This window comes from Haliotis rubra, unplaced genomic scaffold (genome assembly GCF_003918875.1).
Source record: "Haliotis rubra isolate DU_JTF1 unplaced genomic scaffold, ASM391887v1 Scf37, whole genome shotgun sequence".
NCBI lineage: Eukaryota > Metazoa > Mollusca > Gastropoda > Lepetellida > Haliotidae > Haliotis > Haliotis rubra.
Window position 1 is genome coordinate 3,239,239 of NW_025767046.1, and position 19,165 is coordinate 3,258,403.

General features: G+C 40.9%; 1 protein-coding gene across 1 annotated transcript in view; it reads left to right on the top strand.

The window, feature by feature from the left end:
- LOC124285821 (general transcription factor 3C polypeptide 3-like) overlaps positions 1-18,887 on the top strand; it is a 90,655-nt gene extending 71,768 nt beyond the window's left edge. The window contains 1 exon segment of the mRNA XM_046722088.1: positions 16,842-18,887. The gene's annotated coding sequence lies outside the window, so the exon portion shown is untranslated.
- The last annotated feature ends 278 nt before the right edge of the window (positions 18,888-19,165 follow it).

The window sequence follows — 19,165 nt, forward strand, 5'->3', positions numbered from 1 at the left end:
GATGGGCTCCAGAACTCATGCTGCATTTATCAAATTTAGGAAACACACATTGAAATCATGGTCCATAGTCTCAATTCACAAGAAATTCACTTTTGGAAATTACTGTTCTTCAGAAGTCTTGCTGGAGTCTAAATGTTTCTCAGACTGACCACTAACCACTGATTGTATTTCCAATGTGACAGTCACCTTGTTCCTGATAGCAACATTCAGCACTGGAAAGTTGGAAATGTCCTGGAAAACATGGTCTCTGATTGGTGGCCACATGGAAAAGCAATAAGAAAGTGCGTTAATGATGTGGGACTGGAATGCAATAATATTTCTGTTCAGTTACAACATTCTTTAATTTCAATGAGTCTCAAAACTATAATGAATAAGAAATTAAATGAAACTTGTCAGGAATAAATTGAGTGATTCCTTTTCTGTTGTTTTGTATGTTTGGGTGTTGTCATCGTTTCCAAAAGGAAACTACATTGATTATACTGTATGTATTTTTCAATGATTTTGTTTTAATTGCTGACATTTAAATTAAACTATGATCATAGACAAGAATATCAGCGTGTATATGTCCACTAGCAAGAAAAATGGAAATGGATATATTTCAATACAGATAAGAGTCTCCCAATTTCTGAATGAATAAACATTGTCCACACGTCTTGAGGGGAACATGATGGAGTCTGATGTTCCCACTATAGTAGATTTCCATTCTTCATTTTTTCATAACATTAGCTCTTTTCTTTCATTAATCCTTTCCCCCAGAGGGCCGGTGGGGTAGCCGAGTGGTTAAAGTGTTTGTTCATCACGCCAAAGATCTGGGTTCAATTCCCCACATGGGTACAATGTGTGAAGCCCATTTCTTGTGTCCTCTGCTGTGATATTGCTGGAATATTGTGTTAAGCGGGGTAAAACTATACTCCCTCCCTCCCTACCTCACTCACTCACTCAGCAATTCTTTTTAGGGATGATTTAGAGAAATACTTTCAGGAGATTTTGTTTTTGTTCTTATTGTGACCAAAGATAACATGTTTTTGAAAACAAGATGTCTGCCTCGTCTTGCCTTGTTTCAGTGTTTTCTGGCTCTGTTGGCCAGTTGATTAATTTTACTTATTACTATCCCCATATGAACAATGGAAGCCTGTAGTTGAAGACACTAAAGTTTGTGCAGACTTGCATCACAGAAATAATACATTTCTTATGGTCGTGATAGCCAGTTTTGCACCGATCCTCCTTTTGTTTTTTGACAACACCATACCCATGCTCGATATAACTAACTTCATCAACATGAAAAAGAGCTGCATCTCTTCAGGCTAGCCTCCCATATGAACTGATGTATTGTGATATAACTGAAATATTGTCAACTCTCTCACTCAGAGTTTTGTGCACTTTAGTGCGGCATGTAACAGGTTAGTGAGTGTTCTGCCACTTCTGATCATGTTGCTCTCATTCTACAATCCCCAAAGCCAACTCCCACTGGTGAAGAAACTGTGGCAGATCTCTATAATCAGACTTGTGGCTAAGACACTTGAGGATGATTTATATGCTTGCTAGCAATGTAATATAAAGCCTTATTGCTTGGCGCCAATGTCCATTTGGTCTGAGACACTGGTGGACAATGGAGCCAGTCTGTGGTAATCACCGACATCCCTATTGGTCCCCATTGATTGAGATGAGTAGAGACTTGGTGTGTGACTGCAGAGGGCTGTGAGTGGGACGACACTATTACAAGGAGTTGTGGCTTTGAGGACATGATGGATTGTGCAAGTTAGCCTGGCATACAAGGTCAGTTTGATTTGGGTTCATAGTGGAAATGTTCCATTTTGTTGGTGTTGGTGTCAGTGTTGGACGTTCGCTGGGAGTTGAGGATGAAGGATGCGTATGATGCATGACGTTGAGAGTTGTGACCATTACTTCTTGCTGGTTGTGAGAGCTGACTAATCTGGCATCTTAGTGGCAGTAGATGGGGGATCTTGTATTTACTGACTAAACTGGATAACTTATGGTCACAGAATTGTGGATTTGGTAGTAAGTAAATAAATTGGGTCTTGTGCCGAAGTAAACTGGGGATCCTTTGGTAACTAACTGAACTGGAGATCCTGTGACTGACTAAACGGTGTCCCTTATTAACTAACTACATTGGGGATCCTTTGCTTAGTAACTAAACTCCTGATATTGTAACTCAGTAAATTGGTGATCATTTGGTAGCAAACTAAACTGGGGCTCCAGCTGTTACTAACTAAACTAGTGATCTTTTAATCAACTTATAAGTATGGTGTTCCTGTTGTAACTAACTAAACTGGGATCCAGCTGTAACTAACTAAGCTGTAGATCCAACTGTAACTAACTAAACTGTAGATCCGGTTGTAGCTAACTAAACCGGAGCTCTTGTAACTAACTAAACTGGGATCCAGCTGTAACTAACTGAACTGGGGCTCCAGCTGTAACTAACTAAACTAGAGATCTTATAATCAACTTATAAGTATGGTGTTCCTGTTGTAACTAACTAAACTGGGATCCAGTTGTAACTAACTAAAATGGGGATCCTCTTGTAAGTAACTAAACTGGGATCCAGTTGTAACTCACTAAACTGGAGATCTTGTAATTAACTTATAAGTATGGTGTTCCTGTTACTAACTGTTACAACTCCTGTTCTCGTAACTAACTAAACTGGAAATCTGAGCTGGAGTATTTATGACTGTGTCATTAAACAGCAACAAACGAACACGCAAACTGCCTCAGTTTTGGTTGGCCATAAAGGAACAACCATCTGTTTTAAGGACAAACCAACCATTTTCTAACCTAAAGCTCCACACTATACCCACGGCACAAATGGAACAACTGGATGCCAGAAGACCAAGGTTTAATGAAAACAAATTCCAAACTAACCATTTTAAAGCTAAGTTATTCATTCTCTTCTTGAAAGCATTTTACGCCTATGCTTATAACTGTCCTACCCAGAGTTCCTTGTGGCCAGCCTCAGCATTGTCATCGCGTAATGGCACCGTGTATTTCATTTTTTGTGCCTGCATCTGCAGTGTGGTCACTTGAGTGGGAACTTTTCTATTGTTTTGTTTGTTTGTTTGTTTGTTGTTTATCGCTGCACTCAGCAATATTCCAGCTATGTGGTGGCTGTCTATGAGTAATCGAGTCTGGAGCAGACAATCCAGTGATCAACAGCATGAGCATCGATCTATGCAATGGGAATATGATGACATGTGTCAACCAAGCCAGCGAGCCTGACCACCTGATCACTTCAGACACCTCTTACAACAACCCAGCTTTTCACAGGTCCACTCTATTGTAATTTGTTCAGCCGAGCCCAGTTCACATGGGAGTGTCCAGCTATTGTTCACAAATAGTGCTTCAAATCAGTCAACTTAGTGTCCCTTCATACTGTTTCCTGTCACTCTGAAGAACCAATTGGGATGTCAAGGGTATTTCTGATGTTCCTCTTCATGATATAACCAGAATGTTGCTCAAATCGGTGTAGAACCACACTCACTGACTCTATCATTTCAAATCTTAGGGCGGTGGGGTAGCCTAGTGGTTAAAACGTTTGCTCATCACACCAAAGGCCTGGGTTCAATTCCCCACATGGGCACAATGTGTGAAGCCCATTTCTTGTGTCCCCCTCCGTAATATTGCTGGAATATTGCTAAAAGCGGCATAAAACTCAACTCAGTCAAGCACTCAAATCTTAGTCACACACATCACCGATGCATTTAAGCTTAATCCAATTTTCTCCCTGAAATGACTTCAAGGAGCATCTAACCAGCCTTTTGGTCACGTCTTTGTCCTTTGTTCTCCCTTCAAGTGAGGCTATAAGACTGCAGCTTATCAAGTTACAGGTGCTTTGTTAAAGCCATAAATACCTAATGTTAATCTCATTGCAGTAACCATCTTCTATAGCTTCTCATATCTCAAGGCACAAATGATCAAACCAATAACTCTGGTGCCAAGGCCTGATGGCGATGAAAGGCCTGAGTTGATAGACATCAGAAAATGTGTCTGATTTTCATCCCAACTTCATCCCACTGAGGTTAAATGCTGCATTAGAAAGCTATTAATCCTAGTGCGGGACAGGATTATTCCTGGGTGGTGATAAGCTGTATTACCCTGAAGATTAGCAAACATGACCCCGAGGCTGGCTGTGATGAACAGACGCCACATCAAACACGTTAATGCACTCAGGCAAACACTATATGGATGATGCTAGTGAAAAAGTAAATTTGCAACTTTGCCAGTGGTTTGGAAATTGTCTGTTGGCGGGGGAAAGATGGGGGAAGACTTTGGTGAGCTGATTGTATCAGCGTGGAGTTGCAGGTGGTTAACACTATGTCAGCTGAAATATCATGTCAGAATGCTTTTCTTAATGAATGAGTGAGTGAGTATGGTTTTACTCCGCTTTTAGCAATATTCCAGCAATATCAAGACAGGGACACTAAACATATGCTTCACACATTGTACGCATGTGGGGAATCGAACCCAGGTCTTCGGCATGATGAGCGAATCATTTAACCACATGGTCTTGAGGCCTAATGATGAAAGTGTTGCACAAAGTTAGGTCCCTTGGAAGAGCCAGGATCTTGTGTCTGGGTTTCAAATCAGAATTTCTTGCTTTGTAACATGCACATGCTCCTGGATGGTATGCATCTCTGACCTGCATCGACCTGTGAAGATCCGGGTTAGAATTGATCTTCAGTAAGGCATGCTTGTTGTAACAGGATCGGGTGGTCAGGCTCAATGACTTGGTTGACACATGCTACTGTATCCAAATGGTGTAGATTGATGCTTATGCTGTTAATCATTGGATTGTCTGATCCTGACCTGATTATTTACAGACCGCCACTAAATAACTGGGATATTGCTGAGTGCAGAATAAAAACCTACATCAATGCTGGTTTCACTCCTACATTAAGCTGGCACAAAATGTAACCAGGGTCAATTCCCAGTATGGGTATAACATTTGAATCCCATTTCTGATGTTTCGCTTGTGGGGCGATGGTGTAGCCTACTGGCTCGTCACACCCCAGACATGGGTTCGATTCGTCACATGGGTACGATGTGTGAAGCCCAAGACTAGGGTCCCCTGTAGATATACTTGTGAAGATCAGCAATATTTCAGCTATATGGAGACGGTCTGTAAATAATCAAGTCTGGACCATCGATCAGAGCATGAGCATCGATCTTTGCAATGGGGATACAATGACATGTCGATCCAGATCACCCGATCACATTAGTCACCTCTTACGACAAGCATGGATTGCTGAAGACCAATTCTAACCCCGATCTTCACGGGTTCAGAGACTGAGACAGACTTGTGCACCAAGCCAGTTCCTGATTTTCATTATGGAGCAGTCCCCATTCTTGGTGGGGCAGTGGGGTAGTCCAGTGGTTAAAGCATTGACTTGTTACGCCGAAGACTCAGGTTCGATTCCCCACATGGGTACAATGTGTGAAGTCCATTTCTGGTGTCCCCCACCAAAATATTGCTTGAATATTGCTAAAAGTGGCATAAAACCATACTCACTCCCATTCTTGGTACTGTTTTCATTTTATGGGTCCTTCTCTGAGCCGCACGGAGTCACGTGAGGTGGGTTAGAGTCTCAGATGTACAACAGACCTGGGCCTAGATTTTCGAAGCTCTCGTAGAGCTAAGATAGTCGTAAGTTAATGGTAATGCACATCACTTACGACTATCTTAGCGGGTGGAAATGAATTAGTTGAAAAGATGGAATTAGTTGTGAGATTGAATTGAAGAAAGTAGGGGTGGAATGAATTAAAGAAAGGTGGATTGGAATTAGCAGTGGAATGAATTAGTGTGGAGGTTGTAGGGGACTGAATGAAGGTGGAATGAAGGGTTGGAGGGGATTGGAATTAGTTGGAAGGAAAGGGTGGATGAAGGGGAATGGAATGAAGGAGATTGGAAGGGACCGGAATGGAATGGATTGAATTAGGTGGAATGAAGTGGAATGAAGCAAAGAGGAACGAACTAGCTGAAAGAGACTGAACTAGGTGAGATCGGAACTAGCTGGTACAGGGGTGGAAAAACGAACTTTGTTAGAATCCCGGATCGAACTAGCCAGGAAACGAACTAGCTGGGGTGGACTGAACTAGCCTTGTTAGGTGGAACGAACCACAGGAGGTGGAACGAACTAGTCTTGTTAGGAATGAACTAGGCCGGTGAGGCCGTACAGGGTGGACCGAACTGAGGTGGAACGAACTAGCTGGCCGAGGTGGAAGCCGGACTGACAGGACTGACCACAGGAACGAAGGTGGACTGAACTGAAGGTGGAACGAAGAACGGACTGGAACTGAAGCAGGGAACGAATCACAAGGAGACTGAACTGAAGGTGGACTGAACCGGAGATCGAAGGGTGGAACGAACTGGAACGAAGGTGGACCGAACTACAGTGGAAACGAACCACAGACTGAATCACATGGAACGACCGAAGAACGGACTGGAGGGAACGACCACATGGACTGAACACGGAAACGAAGGAGACTGGAACCACAACGACATGGAACGAAGGTGGACCGAACGCATGGACGGAAGGAACGAATCCACAGTGGAACGGAACAGTGGACTGAAGGTGGACCCCGAACCACAACAGGTGAGACTGAACGGCCAGGAACGAAGGACTGGACCACAGTGAGACTGAAGGTGGACTGAAGGACCCCGGGAAGGTGGACTGAAGGCAGGGTGGACTGAAGGAAAAGGAGACTGAACAAGCAAAGGTGGAAATGAAGAAAGGTGGAATGAAGGAGACGGAATCACAGGTGGATTGAATTAGCCAGTGGACCGGAATGGCTAAAGGTGGACCGGAATTAGTTTTACAGGGTGGAATGAATTGAAGGGGTGGAATGAATGGCTTTGTGGAGGTTGTGGACCGAACTGAATGGAACGGAACGAAGGTGGACGAACTGGCCAGGAGACTGAACTACAGGTGAGACTGGACCAGCTGGACGAAGGTGGACCGACCAGGAAAGGAAACGAATCACAACGAACGGAGGCCGTGGACCGAACTAGCCATGTGGAAACGAAGGAACGAATGGACTGAACGAGCCAAAGAGACTGACCACAGGTGGACCGAACTCAAGGTGGAAACGAACTACAGGTGGAACGAACTGGAACGAAGAAAAGACTGAAGCAGGGTGGACCGAACTACAGTGGAAACGAACAGGAGGCCAGCAGGACCGAATGGAATGAATGGACTGAGACTGAAGGTGGAATGAACACAGTGAGACTGACCAGCAGTGGACTGACCACAACGGAAGAGGCCGTGGACCGAATCCACAGGAACGAACGGAACGAAGGACTGGAATCACAAAGAATCGGAAACGAACTATGGACCATGGAACGAATCAACGGAACGAAGAAGAACGGAACGAAGGAACGAATCGAACGAAATAACGGAAGGAAATCCCATGGAACGAACTGAACGGAACGAACTACAACGGAACGAAGGAGACTGAACACAAAGAACGAATCCACGGAAAGGTGGAACGAATCCGACAGGAAATGGAATGAAAAGGTGGACCGAACTGAAGGAGGTGGAAACGAACTACATGGAGGTGGAACCGAAGGTGGACTGAACGAAGCTGTGGACTGAACTCAACTGGAGCTCACGGATCGGAATCCAGCCTTTGACAAGCAGTGGAAACAGGAAGGTGGACTGAAGGTGGAATGAAGAACTGAATGGAAACGAAGCAGCTGTGAACGACCAAATGTGGACTGAATCCACAGCAGGGTGGAAACGAACTTGCAGTGGACTGAACTACAGGAAGGAAGAATGGAACGGAGACTGAAGGTGGACTGAACGGCCAGGAACGAACGGAACGAACGAACGACCATGGAGAAGGTGGAACGGAAGAATGGAACGAACGGAACTGAAGAAGGAGACTGAATGGAATGAACTAAAGAAGGAGATTGAATTACCGGAAGAAAGGGTGAGACTGAAGAAGGGGTGGAATGAATCTGAATTGAATTAGCAGTGTCGGAATGATCTAGTTTTGAAAGGGTGGACTGAAGAAAGGGTGGACTGGAATTAAGGTGGGAATGAATTAGTTAGTGACTGAATTGGAAATGAATGAATTAGACTGGAATGAAGGGGTGGAATGAGGTGGACCGAACAAGGAATGAAGAAGAAATAGTGGGACAAGGAAAGGTGGAAATGAAGGAGATTGAAGTTGTGTTAGGAAAGAAAGAATTGGACTGTTGTGAGATTAGGTGGACCGAATGAAGGTGGAATGAATGAAGGAAGTTTTGAATTGAAGGAAAGGATTCGACTGAATGAATTGAATTAGTGGAATGAAGGAAGGGGATTGAAGAAAGGAGATTGAACTAGTTGTGAAATGAATGAAGGTGAGATTGAATTAGTTGTGTTAGAAGTTAGGTGGGAATGAATTAGTTGTGGGTTGGATGGTTGTGTTAGGTGGAAGATTGAATTAGTTGTGTTAGGTGGGAATGAATTAGTTGTGTTAGGTGGGATTGAATTAGTTGTGTTAGGTGGGGAATGAATTGTTAGGTGGAAAGTTAGGTGGGATTGAATTAGTTGTGTTAGGTGGTGGAATTGAATTAGTTGATTGAATTAGTTGTGTTAGGTGGGAATGAATTAGTTGTGTTAGGTGGGATTGAATTAGTTGTGTTAGGTGGGAATGAATTAGTTGTGTTAGGTGGGATTGAATTAGTTGTGTTAGGTGGGATTAGGTGGGATTGAATTAGTTGTGTTAGGTGGGATTGAATTAGTTTTGTTAGGTGGGATTGAATTAGTTGTGTTAGGTGGGATTGAATTAGTTGTGTTAGGTGGGAATGAATTAGTTGTGTTAGGTGGGAATGAATTAGTTGTGTTAGGTGGGAATGAATTAGTTGTGTTAGGTGGATTGAATTAGTTGTGTTAGGTGGGAATGAATTAGTTGTGTTAGGTGGGATTGATTGAATTAGTGTTTGTGTTAGGAATTAGTTGTGTTAGGTGGGATTGAATTAGTTGTGTTAGGTGGGAATGAATTAGTTGTGTTAGGTGGGAATGAATTAGTTGTGTTAGGTGGGATTGAATTAGAATTGTTAGGTGGGAATGAATTAGTTGTGTTAGGTGGGTAGGATTAGGTGAATTAGTTGTGTTAGGTGGTTGAATTGAATTAGTTGTGTTAGGTGGGATTGAATTAGTTGTGTTTAGGTGGGGATGAATTAGTTGTGTTGTAGGATTGAATTAGTTGTGTTAGGTTGTGAGGTTGAATTAGTTGTGTTAGGTGGGATTGAATTAGTTGTGTTAGGTGGGATTGAATTAGTTGTGTTAGGTGGGATTGAATTAGTTGTGTTAGGATTGAATTAGTTGTGTTAGGTGGGATTGAATTAGTTGTGTTTAGAGTTTTGAATTAGTTAGGTGATTGAATTAGGTGGGATTGAATTAGTTGTGTTAGGTGGGATTGAATTAGTTGTGTTAGGTGGGATTGAATTATTAGTGTTAGTTGTGGATTGAATTAGTTGTGTTAGGTGGGAATGAATTAGTTAGTTGTTAGGAATTAGTTGGATTGAATTAGTTGTGTTAGGTGGGAATGAATTAGTTGTGTTAGGTGGGATTGAATTAGTTGTGTTAGGTGGGATTGAATTAGTTGTGTTAGGTGGGAATGAATTAGTTGTGTTAGGTGGATTGAATTAGTTGTGTTAGGTGGGAATTAGTTGTGTTAGGTGGGATTGAATTAGTTGTGTTAGGTGGGATTGAATTAGTTGTGTTAGGTGGGAATGAATTAGTTGTGTTAGGTGGGAATGAATTAGTTTTGTGAGGTTGTGTTAGGTGGGACTGAATTAGTTGTGAGGTGGGAATGAATTAGTTGGTTGAGGTGGGACTGAATTAGTTGTGAGGTGGGATTGTTTGGAAGATATTGCGGTATCTGACTTGGTGACTTGATAATACTGTTTCCATGGGTTTAATGTGTATTGAACCCATGAAAATCTGGGTTAGAATTGGTCTACAGTAACCCATGCTTGTTGTAAGAGGCAACTAACGTGATCAGGTGATCAGACTTGCTGACTTGGCTGACACATGTCATCGTATCCCAATTGCATAGATCGATGCTCATGATGTTGATCACTGGATTGTCTGGTCCAGATTCAATTATTTACAGGCGCCGCTTTATAGCTGGAATATTGGAGCGCAGCATTAAACAACCAACCAACCAACCAACTCAACGTTATATATGTCTTACACCTGCATTGCTTTGTGCTTTCATACATCATGCTGACACAATTTGTTGTGTTAAGTCGGGGTTGATCCCAGCCCACTTACCCACTCACTCACCAGTTCGTCTATAGGAAACGCATTAGTGTATAATGGTATATAACTACCTGGCAACTATTCTTGATATAGGTGTTTATCTCTGAGAAGATATAACTTGCAGATAGTTTTATTAAACACCCACCTTCTGTTGGTTTTGAAGGCGCTTAATTATCTAAAAGTGGTAGCTTAATATGTTGCCATGGAAACTGAACTTCTCTCTCTCTCTTGGTTTGCCCTAGTGTAGCTTATTTACCTATGGTATACGCAAATAGTGAACTGGTTAGTTTGAATGTCGCAGTATAAAAAATATAGACTGTTTTATATCAGGGATTTACATGGAGTCCTGTATTTGAGGGTCCCTGGGACTCATACTCTTAATTTTCAGGGTCCTGGACAACAAAATCACTTGATTGGAATTTTTACAAAAAGTATTTGGACTTTTTCTGAGTCCCTGAGCTAATAAATTTTGTTGTGTCCATTGTCAATTTTTATGTGTATAGGACGCAGGAATTCGCATCCTGTAAATCCCTGTATATGTTTTATCCACTTTTCACCTTAATGAACTTAAAGCAAGTCTGACTATGGACCTGATAGGACATGAACGGTGAATACGATGAATCTTATGTTGTAACCCAATCTCACAATGAGATTACATCTACATCTAAAATCTGTAGTGTGTTTACCTTTACGATGCTTTTAACAATATTCCAGCAATGTCATCGTAGGGGACCTCAGAGATTGGCTTCACACAATGTACCCATGTGGGGAATCGAACCCAGGTCTTCGGCGTGACGAGCAAACGTTTTAACCACTAGGCTACCCAAACGCCCCTAAACGTCTTCAGACGCAATATGGCTGGATTGGTGCTGACAGCAACGTTTGATAAAACCCACACTTGTTCAGTCAAACCATAACAATATTATACAGACTAAAGGACCAGAGGTTTAACCGGTAGGCTACCCCACCGCCCCTCTGAAATTTGGAGAGTGATTGTGATAAACAACCAGCAGAGGTTGCTTGGGGCCAATTTAAACCTGGAATCCCCTTGCAATGTATCCATGTTTATTCTTTTACACCATTTCAAAGCAGCACATCCTTGATGAAATGGTGAAGCAGTAGTCTTTAAGATACTTCATATACTGTCTTGATTTAATTATCAGAGGCTCGAGAATGGCTAACTTTTGACAGAGTGTGTCATTAGTCAATCTTGATGGAATATTTAACTATGAACTTCAAGATGGCCCGTTGATATTTGATTATCTTGAAGTTTTTCATTGACTTTAGAAAACGTAGGTTCTGTGTTGCATTTTGCAATGTTTTATTTTATAATGATATACATGTGTATGTGTCTCCAGTTCATTCACTAGGGGCCATTGCTTGTGGTTACAGTCCCTGTACATTGTTTATTCCAGTGTAGTTTAACCTGTCGTATACACAAGGACTGAACTGATGAGTGTTCGTTTATGGAATACAGCATGTACTTATGATCAGTGAGGTGAGGTGAAATTGGGGTTAACGTCGTGCTTGAGAATATTTCGCTCATATGACGACGTGCATGCGTATGTATGTGTATGTGTATGTGCGGCTGCTTGTACTAGCCCAGACTTAAGCTGGTTTTATAGTGCTAGCCCACTGAGATACCATGCCGCAGTGAAGCATGAATACCCCACTCAGACACATTATACTTACTCTGAGCCGACCAGTCCTTGTTGTACCCATTAATGCCAAGAGCCAGGCAGGGACCAACAAGTACCATATTTTAACGTCTTTTGGTATGACGCGGTCGGGGATCAAACCCGCGACCTTCCGCTCTCCGGGCGGACGCTCTGACCACTACACCACGGAGGCGGCCTACTTACGATCAGTAACAACAGTATTGTCCCTGATATGTTTCTTCAGTCTAAGTAAACTTAGGCTCAGTGTTATTCGTTACACTGCTATACTGAGTCTAACAAAACCTAGTAGAAGGTCGGGTCAGCTAACCTTTGAGTGACCTATGACCGTCCAATCAAACGCAAGACGGCCGAACAGATTTAACCAATCAGACAACGACTACTTGTTAGGTTTCGGCAGGACTTACAAAACATTTTTGGGATTTTCTCTTCCCTGGTGACTGACACTGATCTATCAACAAACGAAAATCCGCATAAAACACAGATATTGGACCTGCAGTATATACGCTTATGTGTTTCTAATGACAGTTACTATTTGCTTATATTTTCGCAAGATGACATCTTTGAATATTGACCAAAATGCTATTTTCAGCGACTGTTTACTCATCACTCGGAAGCTATTTTGCGGGAAATAGCATTCGGAATCGTTCGAGTCTTTGAGGTAAAGGTTCAAACGGTATGTGTGAATGTTAACTTTCGCGATTTGGTAAGCTGTGTTCTGATTGGTCAGTCCGAAAGGTTAGCTGACGCGACCTTCTACTAGGTTTTGTTAGACTCAGTATAGCAGTGTAACAAATAATACTGAGCCTAAGTTTACTTAGACTGGTCCCTGCATTGATCATCTACAGTTGAATATGCCTGAATCTGTTACAAATCATACAAAGGTCACTGTTTTCATATGTTAATGTTGGGATGGTGTTGATAGGGAAAGAAGGACATGATTTTACACAGTCAGCAAGGGGAAAATGGTTTCTGTCACCTTGTTAAGCTTTGAAAAGTACTTGAATTTGGAAACCCAGTTCATTTTGTGTTACGCTATTGATGTGTTAAATGCTGATGACTGATGAGATTCAACAAATTCTGAAAATTCTGTGTGAACTTTAGGAAATTATGTGCCCCCCTCTAGAATTACTGGGGCAGTGGGGTAGCCTAGTGGTTAAAGCGTTGGCTCGTCACGCCGACGACCCGGGTTCGAATCCCCACATGGGTACAATGTGTGATGCCCATTTCTGGTGTCCCCCCCCTTGCCGTGATGTTGCTGGAATATTGCTAAAAGTGGCGTAAAACCAAACTCAGTCAGTCAGTCTAGAATTACTTTTATAAGAGCAAAAGAAACAGTCTTTGTTTCCCCATTCTTCTTTTATATTTTGTTCCATATTTTTGTGTGAAATGCACGTCTTGCAAACAGTAGACATTGGCTTTCCTTTTCTTTAGAAATGTGAATATTTCTTTATGTTTAGTTTTACCATTGATGCCTCTACAGTTATAAGATACTATTTTCAGTTTAAGGTCCGTTCATTAAGGCTTGTTACATGTATCAGATGAATTGTGAGGCTTACCAGTAAACCGGATATGTGAGAGGGTTACATAGACAGTAAAAACGGCAATGTCATAGAAGGCAGCGTTTAAATTCCCGCCTGCCCGACCGTCGGGAATGGTCTATTTTCGTCACGGACGGTCAAATTTCAAAAGTAGCCTGTCCAGTGGTCTGGTACCGGTAGATATTTTTACCCCTAACAGTAAATGTTTCATAATATCAGACAGGTTCTCTTGTCGTCAGTTTGAGGTGTTTATGGTATTATGTTAAACTAATTACAATTGGACAGTTCATGTTACGATAACCAATCACAACACGTTTACTTTCAGTTTACCTAAACTCGGTGCATTGCCTGTTAGTGCCATGTAGTTCATTGCGATGCCTACAAACAGTAAATTTTTCAGAAACCTGATTTGGTTTTGGTTTTTATTGTTGAAAAAAGGACAGGCAAGTTTGTATCCGGACTGGTAATTTTTTAAAGTTACCAGTCTGGCTGTCTAGCTTGGAATTTTGGGAGTTTTAAACACTGATAGAAGGCACATGTTCTGGCTTTTCGTTTTCGTTTAACAGAGTTGTGGAAGATGCATAGAATAACATTAAAAACACGTAAATGGGAAAACTATATAAATATATATATTGTGCTATAATATTGGTGCAACACAGATGGCTATGGGATTTTCTGATTATAGTTTTAGGTTTGATGAATTTGTTTCCATTTCAGGTTGCTAGTGACGATGACATGTACTTTCAAGGTCACAGCTGTGCTAATATGTATATCACAGTAGGGACACCAGCAACTGGCTTCACATATTGTACCTATGTGGGGGAATTGGTTGCCTTTGGTGTGATGGTGGTGGGGTAACCTTGTGGTTAATGCAGTTGTTCATCAGGTGGGTTTTATTCCCTACACAGGTATCAATGTGTGAAGCCTGTTCAAGGTGTTCTGTGCTGTGATATTACAGGAATATTGCTAACAGCGGCATAAAACGTACTCGCTCAGTCCTTTGATCTGTTGGTTGACCATCTTACTGACTAATAGGCTGCCTCGCCATCAGGGGTCCAGCTTCAGCTTTAGTATGACTGTTGGTCTGTTACGATCCTGTTTCATAATAGGCGACTAATGGGATCAGGTGGTCAGACTCGGACTTGGTTGACATGTCAGTGTATCCCAGTTGTGTAGATTGATGCTCATGCTGTTGATCATTGGATTGCCTGGTCCAGACTCGATTATTTACAGACCACCACTTTATAGTTGGAACATTGCTGAAAGCGGCATTAAACAACAAAGCAAACCGAAACGATCCTGTTTCTGTTGGTACTCACTATGTGGAACGTGTCTGTGACCTCCATTGGATCTTGTGCTCTAGGCTCTGGCCATAACAATGGTGGCTTGGTCATCTAAGGCATCACATTTCACTGAATAGAGTTACATCCCTTGGGCATGTTAGGCGCCATCGATTGTCATTTGAATCCGGTTTCACTCTGATTGTGTTTCCAGATTTGTCAGCACCATACTGCTTGTTGTGTTTAACCAAAGTAGTAAAAGTAGTTTAAGCAAAGTTGTAAAAGTAGTTTAAGGCCAGACCAATTACATTTCTTGTTTTACAGATTTTTGTTCTCAGAAAACCTAAATGCAGGAGGGAAAAAAGAAAATCACCAGTCAAAGTAATATTCCTTCTAAATACTAAAAGTATTTTTCTTTTGGCAAATTATGAAGTGTATATGGGGCAAAAAACAATCTAAAAAACATTTCTTGTAAGTTTACATTTTCGGCCAATAAAAACATTAAGATTTTATTTTTTGAGGGGGGGGAAATTCAGTTGGTTATTTTTCCCCTTATTCTTGAAAAAATATGACTGGCGGATCCATAAAACAAGAAATAAAATTGGTCTGGCCTAAAAGTAAATTAACCAAAGTAGTAAAATTAGTTTAAACAAAGAAGTAACAGTAGTTTAACCCCAGGAAGATTACAAATAATATTAGTCGAACTTACTGTGTTTTTATGACCTTCCAGAAGGCCAGTAGTCATTGGATTATGTTGAACTTTTCATTGACTTTAGAAAATATTTTGTAATTGTTTTGTGTCAAATGATGGAATACATTTCATACACTGGAATTGTATATCAAGGAACCGTTGCTTGTGGTTTCAGTTACTGCACGTGATTTGACCATTGCTACTAGTTACTCTCTGTACCTGGTCCAGACCCCATTAGCTACAACAGGCAATGTGACATTCTCGGTAGATTGAACATTGCTCACTGGTGTCTATACACTAATTGATGGTGTTGTTCTTTTAGGAAAATTATGAAGTGAGTTGAGCTGCACAGGTGAATGAGTTTTAACAGCAAGATGACAAGATCTGATCTATTGTCTGTGAAAAATGTGACATGGGATTTGTGTTTGAGGCAGAATAAACTTACAATTTTGTTCTCTCTAAGGAGATGCCAAACCAATTTAATTTGAGCATGTTTTTTATTAGTTTAAATAATAAAGGAGAAACACCCAGCCTCCACTCGCCCAATAATATTTAATGGTCCCTAAGTGGTTTACAGTGTAGCTTTTTAGACTTTTAGAAAATTGAACCTGATTGCAGTAAAAAATAATATTTTTAAAGAATGGTAGTGTTGCCAAGATTCTGCTGCCAGTTGAAAGTAAGTGTGCTTGACTTGCACTAAATGAACAGTCAATGTCATGGTTGTCAGAAGTCTAGTCTGTTCCCATCCACTTAGGTAATGAAGATTGTCATGCTGCTTGTCATGCTGCCCGTCATGTCGCCACTTACAGACACTCTCGCCCACATGCATCATATCAGATTTAAACTCTATTGATCACACAGATAGCAGCACCTGAAAGGGAATGGTCTTGGTGTGGCTGATTGTTGCAGATGTCATACAAATATTTAATTATCTGTCTGATAATGCTATGTATTATATATAGTGACTGACTATTTTGTTTCCTTTTTTTTTTACCTGTCTAGCTTATTTTAAGTAAAATACTTTATTAAGCCACAATAGATTATTACCAGTCATTTGATGCGAGATGTGAGGAATTAAATTAAATAGCAAACTTTTGATGCATCTATTTTGATGGATAGGTTTCTTTATTGCAACAGATGCATCTTTTGCAACAACGATGTCTATATATCTGTTGCAATAAAGATATTGTCCATAGGCGGATCTAGAGAGGGGTGCACTTTGTCCTGAAAGGTTATTAAATGACAATTGAAACTCTCGTCAAAATGAAGTGTGCACCCCCACTTTCCCAAAGCTTCTAAATGCCACTTAGGAGAAGCTACGCTTTCTGAATCTTTAGGATTCTTTGATTTTTCAATCCTTTACAGTAGTACATTTTGTGTTTCAGCAGGACATGAGGATGTTGAGACAGCCCTCGAGTGATGGTCGCCATGTATCAGGAAGACGGTTATAATGGCCCTTGAGTTTTACTAAGTCAAAGCGCCAAGATCACCTCTACACTGTCAAGCTTCTGCGCAGGAAAATGGCTTGAGCCAGAAGCTGAAAGAAATTACTTGCAAGACTTGGTCTGGTGTGTGATGCTGAAGACAGTGATTCAGTTACTGAATTGTTATTATCTGGATCCTTAAAAGAGTAATTCAGACATGGCCGACCTTTCAAAAAATATTCAGCTCTCAAAGTTCTGATTTCTTATGGAATCTGTGGTTTGCAAACTTTTATCAGAATGGATGTAGGAATATGTTCAGTATGAAACTGCCAAGTCCAGATCTGACACTGACTGACCTATCAAAATCAAGTTTACAAAACCATACTCTCAGACCTGTGTTTCTCAACCAGTCAACAATGGCATTAGTAGATGAGGGGCTGACGTCTGCTCCTTTCAACCAATCAGATGCCATGCTCAAAGGCAAGGGATCCATTGACGCTCTCCTGTACATCATAATAGTGCTGAGTTTTTACGCTTTCAGCATAGTGGTACTCATGATCAAGTATATTAGGCGGGAAAAAGAGGAGGCTCATTTACGAGAATATTACCACGAGTATGTTTCTCGGGACAAGTTTCACTCGCCCCGGTTTCAGAACAGGCTGAAGATGAATGAAATGCTCAGGAATAACAATCTGTCCTTGAACTTGAGTCCTCTGAAACGACAAAAGACTGACCTGGACAGATCGGAGCATCCAGAGGCTGAGAAACTCCTCAGCAGACGTGAAACCCCAGTTTAACCGTTTCAACATAATAATACCTATTTTGTATAACAAAGTTTTGTATGTTTGTAAAACGAATTGCTTCCATGATATTTCCATAACTACTATTATTATTCGTGGTTTACAATGAACAATGTTTCAGGTGCAACAAACATGTTTGACTGAGTGTCTGGTGATGTTGTCGGTCTGGATTGCAAATGTATGTGTATTATGTCCTGACAACTTAGCAGTTGAGTATTCATGGCTTGTCACGCCAAAGTCCTAGGTTTGATTCCCATATGGGTACATGCTGGGGAGCTTTTTTCTTTGCTTACCCGTGATGTTGCTGAAATATTGCAAACACCATACTCATTCGTTTCATTGAATGCCCCAGTGTTCAGTACTGATATGGTTACCATAATGTAGAATTAGACATCAGATTCATACAATAGCTTCAAAACCTTTTTCATTTTGTTGTTTACATAAACTGTTCAAGGCATCTGATGTAGTTTTCATGAACAGTCCGTTTGATTTCATTTGAAACCAATGAATTGCTCACTAACACAAAATCTAATAAATGCAACAAAACCAAATTTTGCAGTCACATGAAATCGACAGACCAACTCCGATGATTTGTCTCATAATTTTGGACACCCAAATAAAAATGTTTAATAAACGATCATTATTTTGTTGTCACTGCATCAATAAGCATATGCAGTGAACTTTCAATGTCACACGCTCAACTCACACTCCTGGCTGTTCTACGAGCAAGTGGTCCTCCCTCGTATGAAAAAGCGAAAAGTGACAACAAAATAATGATCGTTTGTTAAACATTTTTATTCGGGTGTCCAAAATTATGAGACAAATCATCAGAGTTGGTCTGTCGATTTCATGTGACGGTGAAAAATTTGGTTTTGTTGCATTTATTAGATTTCGTGTTCGTGATTCATGGGTCTCAAATGAAGTCAAACAGACTACAGCATGTCACTATATTGCCCATATTAATTTAAATCGCATGTAGCCTGATCTTTTAGAACAGTGCATGAGGTGTACTTCCTTCATTACAGAAACTGTTCTTTGTAGATGAATGAAGAAGGGCAGGTGAAAATCGTATGTTTTATTTTGTCCATTGATTCATCTGAACTTAGGAAACCACCTGCATCCAGAACATGTTGTCTTGGTGATTGTGTCAGTGCTAAGGTGTTAATATGTACAGATGTGTCATTGTTTAAATATACATATTTAATTATGTCTGACGTCTTCTCTTATACGGAGGAAGTGTCTCAACTCACAGGTCTTGACTGACATTTAGACAATGGTAGACGTATGGATGTCAAACTCTTTATACACTTCATGGTAACATCAGATGAAAGATAAGGAGTTGAGTCTTGGGTATTAAGCTGTGAAGGATTATGATAATCATAGTTTAATAAGGTGTAGATTTTGAAGTCCATATTTCTTGTGTGTCAGTACAGGGAGTTGAATGGATTGATGGCTTTTGACAGTATTCCAGTGATGTTGGTCGAA